This window comes from Trachypithecus francoisi, unplaced genomic scaffold (assembly GCF_009764315.1).
Source record: "Trachypithecus francoisi isolate TF-2019V2 unplaced genomic scaffold, Tfra_2.0 Lachesis_group2, whole genome shotgun sequence".
Taxonomy (NCBI): domain Eukaryota; kingdom Metazoa; phylum Chordata; class Mammalia; order Primates; family Cercopithecidae; genus Trachypithecus; species Trachypithecus francoisi.
Genome location: NW_022681465.1, coordinates 69540506 through 69553243, shown reverse-complemented (window position 1 = coordinate 69553243; position 12738 = coordinate 69540506). Strand labels below are relative to the sequence as shown.

The 12738-nt window shown below is 38.1% G+C and overlaps 1 non-coding gene across 1 annotated transcript; it reads right to left on the bottom strand.

Moving 5' to 3' along the window:
- Positions 1-10560: 10560 nt before the first annotated feature.
- On the bottom strand, positions 10561-10774 carry LOC117066315. Its single transcript, XR_004430280.1, has one exon. It is a non-coding gene; the product is annotated as a small nucleolar RNA U3 (small nucleolar RNA).
- Positions 10775-12738: the final 1964 nt, after the last annotated feature.

Genomic DNA, 12738 nt, shown 5'->3' with positions numbered 1-12738 from the left:
GAGTACAGTCACAAAGGAAGATATTTTGAAAGAGAAAATATTCAAATAGTCTCTGAGAAAACACACACACACACACACACCAATCACAGTTATTTTAAGACTTCTTAGTATTAATTTAAACAATTTTAATATGCAGTTCTAGTCCTCTGGTTTTAGTGGAAAGGAAACTATGGAGTTGAGGATTTGAAGAAAGTCAACAGAAATAATAGCTTTACTGTTATTTATTTACTGTTAGAGACCACATTGCATATGCAATTGAAACTGCTTTTGCGAAATTACGTAAGAGAAATTTTACATAGTCAACTCCATCCATTTTATTATCTCTAAGCTGTCTTTGGTTATTCCTGGGCATAAACCAAACTAACTTTGGGAGGAATTTAGTTTATAGTCTAATCTGAAAGCAAGGATGATAATGGCCCTCCCCAAAACTAAGCTGCCTTTGTAAAACTAATGAAAAACCACCAGGTTAGGGCTATGAAAGGGGCCTGCATTCTGCTAAGATGTAGGGATAAATGATCACCAGCCATTGTTCTGGAGGTAACAAGATTCGTAACTTCCTCAATTACTCCTGTAAATAACATCAGTATTGTAGAATCTATGATAAGCCTTTGGAAATATCTTTTCAGACTATTGCATTTCTGAGACAAGCTGACTCCACCCAGATGGCGACTTTTGCCTCAACTGGTCCTGTAGCCTCTACTCGGAGGCTGATTTAGCTCACAAGAACCGTTTTCCACACCTCTATGGTTTCATTCTCAACCAGTCCACATTCTCCATTCCCTAGCACCTTGCCCACCAAACTATCCTTGAAAATCACCTAACCTCTGAGCAGTCAGAGAGACTGATTTGAGTAATAACTCCATCTTCCATATGACCAGCTTTGTGTCAATTGAACTCTTTCTTTCCTGCAATACCATGGTCTCAGTTAATTGGTTTTGTCTGTGCAGCATGCAGGAAGTACCCATTAGGCAATTACACATTGTGCTTCCATTTTTCCTAGTGATGAAAATAGTATCCATAGTAGGCAAAATAATTTCTCCCCAAAGATGTCCATATCTTAACTCTTATATCCTGTGAACATGTTACCTTACAGGCAAAAAAGGACTTTAAAGATGTGACTATGTTACAGAACTTAAGATGAAAGACTGTACAGGATTCCTAGTGGGCCAAATCTAACCACATGGGTCCTTAACATTACAGAACATTTCCTGGTTGAGGAAGATTTGGTCAGAGGGAAATGTGACTATGGGAGGATTGCCAGAGAAATGTAATGTTGCTGACTTTTAAGATGGAGAAAGAAGACTGTGAACCAAAGAATGCAAGCAGCCTTTTGAAGCTGAAAAACGGAAGAAAATGGATTCTCCTCTAGGTCTTCTAGGAAGGAATACAACTTGTTGATATATTGAGTTTAGCCCAGAAAGTCTGGTGTCAGATTTCTAAGCAATGGAACTGTAAGAATAAATTTGTATTGTTTTAAGCCACAAAATTTGTGATAATTGGTTGCAGCAACAATACAAAATTAATACAGCACCCATTTCAGAAATTAATTGCATTGTTTACAATAGTTCTATTGCTATTCAAAAGGAAAGACTTCATAGAATTTCTCCACTATTCAAAAGGAAAGATTTCATAGAAGTTCTCCATGCAAATTTCTAAACCCCTGTACTGTATTAGACAAACTAGCAATATGATATTAATGTCTTAAAGGTAACACTGGTTATGATTTTTATTTATAATATTAAAAATCTCTTTGAAAAAATAATCAACTTTGAAGCTCATAATAACCTGCCTATTTGCAAGTTTAGCAGTATACATGTGGTAGTTAAAATTACTTTCAGTTTTTAGGAGACAAGACAGATGACCATGATCTCTGAGTTGCAGAAATGTGTACACTCTGGTCTAGTTGGGCATCTTTTATATACTGTTATCAACTGGCTGTATGAGTCACTACATTTCTTCTTCAGTAAGTCTCATGGTATGTTGAAAATATTATGAAGAGAAAAATGGGAGCAGCAGTGCATTTCCTAGAGCTAAAAACAAACAGCAAATGATTAGGCTCTGTATCCTATTAATCATCTCAGAGACTGCAGAGGGATAGTATTTCAATACAATGTTTTAAAAACCCAGCACATAATACTTTAAGGAAAAAGAAATTCTAGGGATTTGTAGCAAATAAAAGAGACTGTCCAGCATCTAGCAATCTATAAAATGAAAAGTTAGACAGTAAGAGCCATCCAAAAACTTTTTGACTTAGATACTGGTGGGTGGGTACTTCAGTAAATCTGCTCCAGGGAAAACTCGGCCAATTTAAACAAGAAATAAGCACATGTGCCCCCACATCAAATGAGTGATGGCTTTATTTGCTGTGAATCCCCAAGAAGTTGGTGGTACCTTTTTAAGTGTTTCTCCTTTACAAATATTTCTTTCGGAAAAAAGTTACTAGTGGAAAGATGGACCTTGAGAGATGCGACAGAATTATGGTAATTGAAATCTGCTATGAAACTGATTTCTTACACCAATTGGCATTGTGGGATCCTTAATACAGATGTTTCAATTATGGTAATTTATTGATTTTGCTTAAAAAAAAGATGAAAGCACATTTGAACTCAATAAGAAATGTGACAAAATAATCAACAATTATTTCCCCAAAAATGCAGTAACTGCAATCATGAAAACTTGTTTTTTAGAGCGAGTCAAAAAATTCCTTCTTTGTTGAGAACACACAAGCAGTTCATTCTCAATTTTGTATTATATATTTTGGCAAATGTAAAATTTCCTCTACCATTTTTAGCTTGTTTTTGAGTCTAGAAGCAGTTAATGTTTTTCAGTACTGTCTGATAGTTGTATGTCAAATGGTATGAATTCAGAGAACTTAGGGAAGTCTTAATTTTTCACTAGATATCAAACACTGAAGCATTTTAGAAATTATCCTAAAGGTAAATGAAATCCAGTGTATCTAATACTACTTATGTAGTTATTGCCATGGTGCTTAGCGTGATCGAAAATGAATTGTGTTGGCACACCTTAAAATGTAAAAGGAAATATAGGTCAGAGAATAATACCCTTCAGAAATTATATGATCTGGTCTTTAGGGGGCAGCAGAGGGAGCTTGCTTGTAAACAATAATACCAGTTATGAAGGTTCAAGCTACCTCTGTTCTCAATGAAATCGTGTGGCTGACTCAGATGTAACCACCAGATATTGATTGAAATTGCTATGATCACTAAGGAAAACCATTTTCCAATTCCACTGCCACCCTAAGCAGCATATAGCACTTTGCACTTATATTTACTTTGAAGAATCTACAGCTGAGCTACAGAGACTTGCACTTAGTAAGAATTACACATTTGTAAGTGAAGAACAAATTCTAGTAAGTGTTTCCTTTGATGTTTAATAATTTCAAAATAAATGCCTTTACAGAGCAATGTAAACATCTGCTTTCACAATGGCTAACATTAATTAAGCACTTACGTGCAAGACGGTGTTTTAAGCATTTTATAAATACTAACTTCTAAGTACTGTTAAAAATAATAATAATTGGGAGACCATTAGGCTGAGAGGGCTCCCATGCTTTGGGTTCCAACATAAGTAACTGAAAGCAAACCCAGAGTGAATGGTCATAGCTATGAAAAGGAAACTTAAGCTTAGCCATTAAGCTTAAGTTCAAATGTGCTATCATCTAATTTTTGAAGCAAAATCAACAAATTACCATAATTATAACAGCAATATTAAGGATCAGAAACTGCCAACTAACCTCTAATTAGGCACTTTCCATTTTAATCCATCAAATGTTCTCTTTGTCTGACTTCCATGAACACCCTACAAAACGTTTCCCCTTGGGTTCTCTCAGTGGTGCCCTAAACCGCTTATGGTATGGTGCTGCCCAATTCCTAAATCACTATCTGCTTAAATAAACTCTTTTAAATGCTAATGTGTAAGTTTATCTTTTAACATCATCCGCAACAGCACTATGTGGTAATTCTTGTTATCCCATTTTGCAGATGAAGAAATTGGCTCAAAATGATTGCCGTTTTCCCAAGATTGTGCAGGTAACATATGGTAGAGCCAGGAAGTGTGACTCTATATATTTGGTGTCTCAAATACACCAGAAAACTGTTTCAGTGGGGTAGCATGGGGTGGGGGCTTACATTGATTTATATTAATGCTATATGCATTTTGTCACTTCTACATTGCTGCAATCACATGTTCAAAGTCAAGAAACACATGCTAAAGGTGAATTAGGTGAGATGCTGGTCTCAAAGAGCTCTTTGATTCTTCACATTAATAAATCAACATGAAACTCCTAGCAGTTGAATGAATACATAGCCAGACCTTATAAAGATCCTATTTTCAATAGCAGTTTAGCTATGAGTTACTTGAAAACCAAATAAGTGGAGTTTTTCTTTTCTTTCTTTTATTTATTCAATAATTCAGTAAACATTTATAGATCCTTACTGTGTGCTAGGAAATGTTCTAGGTTATGAAGATTCAGTGATGGCTAAAACACAGGCTCTGTCTTCAGAAAGCTCATAATCCAGTAAGGATGCCAGAGAAAGAGGTCATTTACAAAGATATGCAAATGTACTATGCTGTATTTGAGCAAAGTGCTATGAACATGCATAAGAGAAATGCCCAACCCAGTCTATGTGAGATGAGAAAGTTGTCTTAAATAAGATATCATTGTTTTAACTTCTGGTATTTTAAGATCCTTAATAAAAATAGGCAAAAATAACAATGAATTTAAAAAAATAGATTTTTGGTGAACATTACTTATGTATTTTACAGACATGGATAAGAACTTGAATGACAAAAATTAACAAACAAATGAAGTTCCATGAGGGACTTGGGATAAATTGATATTGTCAATGCCTAGCACAACATCTAGCACCCAGTAGGAGGTTAACAAATGGGAACTGAACTGAATCTGACAGGCACAGAGTCCCTAATCTGAAGCACTATGTTTAAGAAAGACATGGATCACTTGGGAAGATGCAAAGAATAGAAAAAGAACAGTTGAAGTCTACATGTTAAGTCTTGATCCACAACTGAAATTTCTGAGTTTTTCTGCAGACCTAATGAATTTCAGGAACTAAAATCCTGGGGCAGAGGGTTTTTTCTTCAACCTGATCTGCTTCATCAAAAGGTCTTTTGTGGAGCATTACAAAACACAAGTTGTTAGGCATAAACCAGATTTATGTTTCTCACTTAAGCTAAAGAAGTCTAATATGGGATAAAATTATTGCAAGTCTGAAAGTATTTATAATGAAGTTAGGAATCACCTGCCCCCAAGTCCATTTTAAAAATGAAAACCTAAGCTAGACAGTTAAATTGATTTTAAAGTGAAGTTTTAAAAAAGAAAGAATTGAAATGTGTCAAGGCTCCACTCAGTCTTTTTTTTTTTTTTTTTTTTTTTTTTTTGAGGCGGAGTCTTGCTCTGTCGCCCGGGCTGGAGTGCAGTGGCCAGATCTCAGCTCACTGCAAGCTCCGCCTCCGGATTTACGCCATTCTCCTGCCTCAGCCTCCCGAGTAGCTGGGACTACAGGCGCCCGCCACCTCGCCCGGCTAGTTTTTGTATTTTTTTTTTAGTAGAGACGGGGTTTCACCGTGTTAGCCAGGATGGTCTCGATCTCCTGACCTCGTGATCCGCCCGTCTCGGCCTCCCAAAGTCTTAATTGAACCAGATCTTTCTATTTTCTTCAAACTCTTCTACCCCTGGAAAATTTGCAAGTAGAAATTGAAGAACAAGGAAGAGGTTAAGTTTGGAAGATGAGATGGTACCACAAAAAAAGCCTCCGCAGACTACTTGAAGAATTTAATGCCTACTAAAGAACAGAAATATCAGTCCCTCACCTGCCCTACACCTCCCGCCTTAGTACTTACTGCCAACAAATACATAGGTAGGAAGAAAGCTCTCAACAGTCTGTTAAATGCCAGAACTCTCAAGGTGGAAGATATTCTCTTGTTTTAACCTTTTGGAAATAGTTGATTTACGAGGAAGATTCACTAGAAGTAGCTGTAGTTTTTTTTGTTTGTTTGTTTTTTGTTTTTCTGTTTTTTCTTAAATTAATTTTTTGTTTGTTTAAAAGAGAGTCTTGATGTGTTGCCCAGGCTAGAGTGCAGTTATCGCATGGTCATAGCTCAGTGCAGCTTCAACCCCCTGCCTCAGCGTCCCAAGCAACTGGCACTACAGACACATCACCATGTCACACACCTGGCCTGTTTTTTTATACTCTGTATTTCTTTCAAAATTACTCAACTTTCAAGAAATAGAAAGGTAAAAAATAATTGAATTCCATAAAAACAAATCTGGCTATGCTAAATTATTACAGGAGTCTAGCCTCGGGGCGCAGGATACATTAAACAAAACCCAACATTCTCTGGGAAATAAACCATTTTAGCAAGAATTGAAATAATGTCATCTAGCTTCTGTGCTGCTTAAAAGCCACTGGTACTGTACATCAATGTGACACCATAGTGCTAAATGTGACAAATAAATTCGTAACAACGTTGCAAGCTGGAAAAATGCTTCACAACTAAATTTCCTTTAGCTTGCATGTCCACACCTACTGTGGTTCTGTTCATACATGTCAGACCTGAGAATGTTAAGATTTCACAGGAGAATGTTACAGTTTTAGAGCTGGATATCAACTCAGAAAGCAACTGATCCCAAGAAACATTGTTAACCCATCTGCACCAAGAAGAGCACAGAAATGAAGAGTATGCATTTAGAAACCTATACAGCAATTTGACAGTTATTTTATGTTTTGTATCTCATCATCAGTTTAAAAAACCTGGGAATTGAATTTGTATGTCTTTTGTTTTTAATTTTATTTTCTGGTAATCTATTTTGATTTTATAAAATCATCAGTCCTTGAGAAACTGGAAAAAAAATTAAGTATTCCTTCCTCACATGGTTTAAGAAGAACTGCCCTTTTGGTCATACTGAAATACCCAGGGGACAGCCTGGGGCATGTGAAGTTAGACTGAGGAGCCAGGGTACAGGGATGCAGGGTCTCATCTCTTGTTTCAGAACAGCACACTGTTAATCTACATGTTGGGTGTCAGCAGGATAGATAATAGTACGATAAAACTGACAATGATAATATTTATATTGGGAAGTAGAAAAGAAAGTCATATGCTGGAATAATTCTCTCAAAGTAGGGAGAGAACTTATACTGGTTTTATACCTTTGTACTTTTCCCTCTTCCCTAAATTGTCTACAGAGATGGGAGCTCAGCCTGAAAATGTAATCAGATGGAAGGAGAAACTGTCATTTCAAAGCTTCTCCCTGTGTTTTGTGCTGTGGAGGTGTGACGTAGTTGGTTCTCATTTAGCAAATCATCCGAGCTCAATTTGAGTAGGGGATAGAAAATGAAACTCTAATTCATGAGAAATTTGGAGGTTTGAAGGCTAAGGTGGTAAGAGAGAGAGAAAGGTGTGAGGAGACAAACCCAGAGGGATCAGAACCTATCTACAAGACATTCCCAGAGGCAGAGAAAGACTGTGGGTTTACAGCAGCATTGTTTAATATTCTATCTTAAATTAGTGACCACGTTGTGTTAGTATATGTGGATATTTCCCTCCATTAGCCCAAACCTTCCATTGAAAGCTGGCTTTGTCCAATTGCTTTGTACTAATGGAACTCAAGCAGGGAAAGGAATGGAGTGTTTAAGTCTCATGTGCATGTTTGAAGAAAGCAATGGGTGCAGTTTCCACTTTGAGGAAAATTCACAAGCTCACATGCAGAGCAGCAGTGACTGAGGCAGACGCACAGAGCAAAGATTGAGAATCCAATGAGATCAGAACATTTCATGAGAAATGACCAGAGGGGCGACTCACTGCTCCTGCCACTTCCCTGGCCAACAATCCACACAGATATTTGTGGAGGGGGAACTAGGTTTCTCACTGACCTTCAGACACATGCTTAAAACATGGATTTAGTATGTGAGAGGACACATGGGGTGATAATACCATGGGCATCAGGGGAGAAGCAAGCACAACCTGGTGGTCTTACTTCATCAACTAATTCCTATATGCTAAGTATAAGAACCTTCCCCATATCATCTCATTCATTCTTTAAAGCAAGTCCAGTGATGGAATTCTATCAGTATCTGATTTTGTAAGCTTTATTTTAACAAAGCCAAAATTGCAATACTGACACACAAAAATTACTGATGGAGGCCAAATTTCTCTATCTTTAGATGAGAAAACTGAGATCCAAAGAGAATAAATGAATAACCCACTCACACATGATAGTAGGTATCAGAGTCAAGTCAAAAAAGAGTCTGGAAACATTGCTAGATTTTAATTCTTTCAACAGAAGAGAAGAGGACTCAACAGCTCATCCATAAAGCATTTAAATATACATCTAAGATATTGATCCTAAATGATGGCTTTCTTCTCCTTCCTCCTCTTTCTCCTTTTCCTTCTCCCCCTCCCACTTCTTATTATTGCAACTGCAGAAGAAAGATGTGCTCTTCTAGCTGATTATTCTGATAATTCATTCTGTAATGGCAAAAGAAATAACTAAAAGCAGCCCTGGAAACATCAATAAGCCTTACCTGGTGATTGAATACTTCAGAATATATACTTACTAGACTCTACAGTTTTGTGCCACGTGTTAAGTCAGTATCCTCCTAATTGGGGAGTTTTGTCTGTAGGTCTTGGAACTAATTGAGCTAAATTCTGTGCTCCCAGTGAAAAGGAGAGATGGTAAATAAACAATACCATGTGTGAGCCTAATTGGTTAGGCAATCAATCACAAGAAGTTTCCTCTCTTTAACAGAAGCTGAGTTTCCTGTTTGATAGACAAGGACTCAGTGCCACACCCTGGCTTTCATTAAGGCATGAAGCATTGTCTTGTTGTCAGGTGATTCTTGCTCTCAACCAGGGAAACATTCTTTCCTGGTAGTTCATAAACCATAATTTAGTTACACACACCATGACTTGAATAGTTTCCTAGACTCAGAAATGGGGAGTTTGAGTCTTTCTTTCTTCTAGTTTATACCTGACTTATTTTTTCATAGACTTATAACAAAATTGAGACTATAAAGATTATCCTATAAAACCCCTTTTATTACCTATTTTATTATCCTTAGTTGGATGAGAAAACTGCAGCTTGGTGCCTACCAAGCTGTAGTAGGTGAGAAAACTGTAGTAGGTGCTCAATGAATCTTTATTGAACCATTAGATAGACCCAAGCTGACGTTGAGTCACGTGGCAGATCTGTGATGGAAAACCGGTCTTGTAACTTCTTGCTCAAGGAACCCTTTCTACTACATTACTATCCATCTCCCTTCAGCCTGTATACACACCTATCAGCTGCTGCTACAACTGCTCACAAAGGGGAAATTCCACATAGAGAGAAGAGAGTCACAGGAGGAGCTTTGATTCCTAAATATTTGCATTGGCCTCTAGCTCAAGCAAATAGTTGAAAGGCACATTTAAAAAGATGTTGTATTAAACAGAAGTAGGGCAAATGAGAACACATCCTCTTCATCACACACACACACACGTTTTCTTTCCTGAGTAGGAACCTAAGAGCTCCAGGAGGAAGAGGCATGGGCAGAGAATGGCCGATAGCAGGGCAGGTGGAAAGCGGTGACTGACATTTAGTTTAACCAGCCCTGGCAATGGTTTCAAGGGACACATCAAGCTCAAAGTAAGCAGGGGCTACAGGCAAAGTAAATGCTGTCTAATATTCATATGAGGACTGGGAAACATCATAGGATTATTGCAACTCTCTCAAGAAGGGAGACTATGAGAAGGGATTGTCCACTTTTACCCACATCTAGGATGCCATGCCCAGCCCTTCTTGCCTTCCTCCCACCTCTGCCCAACGGGCTCCAGTCTATTCCAAAGGGAAATGTCTAACAGAATGAGTTAAGTATCAGCCAACTTTTAAAAAATACCAGCCTGGTCTGCTGGATCCTTTTCTGCTTGGGGACCTCTTCAAATGCTGCTGATTATCTTAACTCTGTTGTGTTCACCACTCTGGCCATTTTATCCGCTCCCTCTAGACCTCATGGGTTTATGTTTCTTCCAGAAAGCTTTCTAAAGAGACAAATAACATCAGTCATCTGTATATTAAACCAGAGGAGATTTATTGTTGATAGCCAAAGTTATACTAATATATTGATTAGTAATACTTAATAATATTAGTTAATTAAGTATATCAGGAATGCTATACTTGCCAGTAAAGACAGCCTGTCAGTGGCTTCAGACTGTCAGCATTCTTTTGTGTCACCCTTCTCTTATCTTTGCTGTGTAACTGTCAGTGGGTGCAGTGTCCAAACTTAGGAAGACATCCAGGGAAAGTGATTTCAGAGACTGGTAGGAATAGGATATTAGGAACTGTGGGCTCTAACACTGAAAAATCTGATAGTTTTCTTTTTCTTTTATTTTCTCTTTGTCTTTCTTTCTCTTTCTTCTTTCTTTCTTTCTTTTTCTTTCTTTCTTTCTTTCTTTCTTTCTTTCTTCTTTCTTTCTTTCTTCGTTTCTCTCTTCTTTGTTTCTTTCTCTTCCTTTCTTCTCTCTCTGTCTTTCTTGCTTTCAATAATAATCACTCCGACGGCATCCTTTCCCTTACTGTCCCAGAGGGAGACAAAAACGATTATCAGTGGCAAATGGTACTTGCAGCAAAGCAACACCAAGACCTGGCTTCACACTCAGGACAGAACACTGCCTGTCTTCCTCACGGTTGCCAGTGTTCTGCATGTTCAGAGGAACTTCTCTAGTAATGAACTATAGAAATGATCCCTGAAAGTATAGTCTTAAATCTAGTCATTTCTTTTCTTGAATCACAGTCAATATTTCTAATGACCAGAAATGCTGTCACTCAAATTGACCTACAGATATGAATATTAGTAAGTCTAAGTGTGCAAAACATGTGTTCCTCTAATTGCTAGGAAGAACACAGGTGATGAAACGGCTCTTGACACAATGCAGAAAGTAGGACAACTCCGAGACTGGCTAGTGACAAAACTTTAAGGATGTTTCCTGCCATCCCTTTACCCAAAAACAAGAGGTATTTTCCTGCTGATAAAGATCAGGTGTTTGTGCCATTCTAGCATCCAGTTTTTGTGTCTGTCCAAGTGTGTGTAGGCTAAGTGTTTGAATCAGGCCTTGAGAAGTTCTATAAAATTCTGCCAGATCATGATCCATGAGCATAAGGATTATGCTGATTTGTTGACCAATGCTTTTCACACCATCCAGCACAGTGCCTGACATTTAGTAGGCCCTCAATAGACACTCCTTTTGCAAAGTATTTTTAGTATTTTTAGTGTATTTTTAGTAGAGATGGGGTTTCACTGCATTTGGCCAGGCTGATCTCGAACTCCTGACCTCAGACAATCTGCCCCACTCGGCCTCCCAAAGTGCTGGGATTACAGGCATGAGCCACTGCGCCTGGCCTGAACCCGCCCCTTTTTTTTAGTGAAGTCTCGCTCTGTGCCTAGGCTGGAGTGCAGTGGCATGATCTTGGCTCACTGCAACCTCTGCCTCCTGGGTTCAAGTGATTCTCCTCCCAAGTAGCTGGGATTACGGGAGCACACCACCATGCCTGGCTAATTTTTGCATTTTTAGTAGAGACAGAGTTTCACCATGTTGGCCAGGCTGCTCTTGAACTCCTGACCTCAAGTGATCCACCTGCCTGGCTTCCAAATTGTTGAGATTACAGGTGTGAGCCACCGCACTGGGCCCTGAAACCTTCTTTAATATGATCTCAACCTACCTTGATGAATTTCAACTTTCATCCTGTTTTATTTTGTTCATAGTTGTTATTATGATACAATTACTTTTTAATGTGTTGATTGACTGGCTTGTTTAAAATATAAATTCCATGGGCCAAAGACTTTGTCTAGGCTCTTTGGAAGAAGTGTGGTTCCTGGGATAGTGCCTGGTGCATGGTAGGCTCCTAATAAACTTGTTAAATTAATGAATTTTTTAAAATGAAAGAATATGTTCTTCTAGGTGTACCCCAAGGAAAAGGAAGTTTGCAGCAAAAGCTTTCTTTTTTCTCATCTGTTTTAGAACTGGGAATCCTCTATTCCTTTCATCCCTCCTTTGTGTTAATCACATTCTTCAAAACATCTCTGTAGTTTCTGATATCTGATTGCCTTCTGCCTTCCCCTACCAATTCTCTCCCTACCCTTTGCTCTGATAGAGAAGCTTGTTTTCCTCCTGTGGTATCACTTGCTGTTACCATGCTGTTAAGAGATTAGCAGCCCCAGTAAAAGCACAACCTTGATGGGCAGAAGGCATCAATATATTCTGAATCACTCCACTAAAAGTTTTCTTCGTATGATTTCCACATCAGTTCCTAAGAGAACTGGTAACTAGTTACATATGCCCTACCTCTCTCACTCTCCAGTTTATCATTCAACATTCACAAACATTCCCGCTCTTTAGCCTTGAGCCCTCTTAGACCACTTGGGCTCACTACCACATGCTTCAGTAGCTCTCTTTCATCAACTTAGCACCCAAAATGGTTCTTACTTTTCGTTAGGGCCTTCGTTTTCATTTAGGTCAGTCTATTACTTTATCAAAGATGGAGGTCTACTTTATCTTTCTTTAATTAAAGTCGATCAATAATTAAAGTATGTTGGGGCTTCAATAGCTAAAGTTCTTGCTACAGCTTCTGATATATTTTCTTTATTATTATTATTATTATTATACTTTAAGTTCTAGGGTACATGTGCATAACGTGCAGGTTTGTTACATATGTATACTTGTGCCATG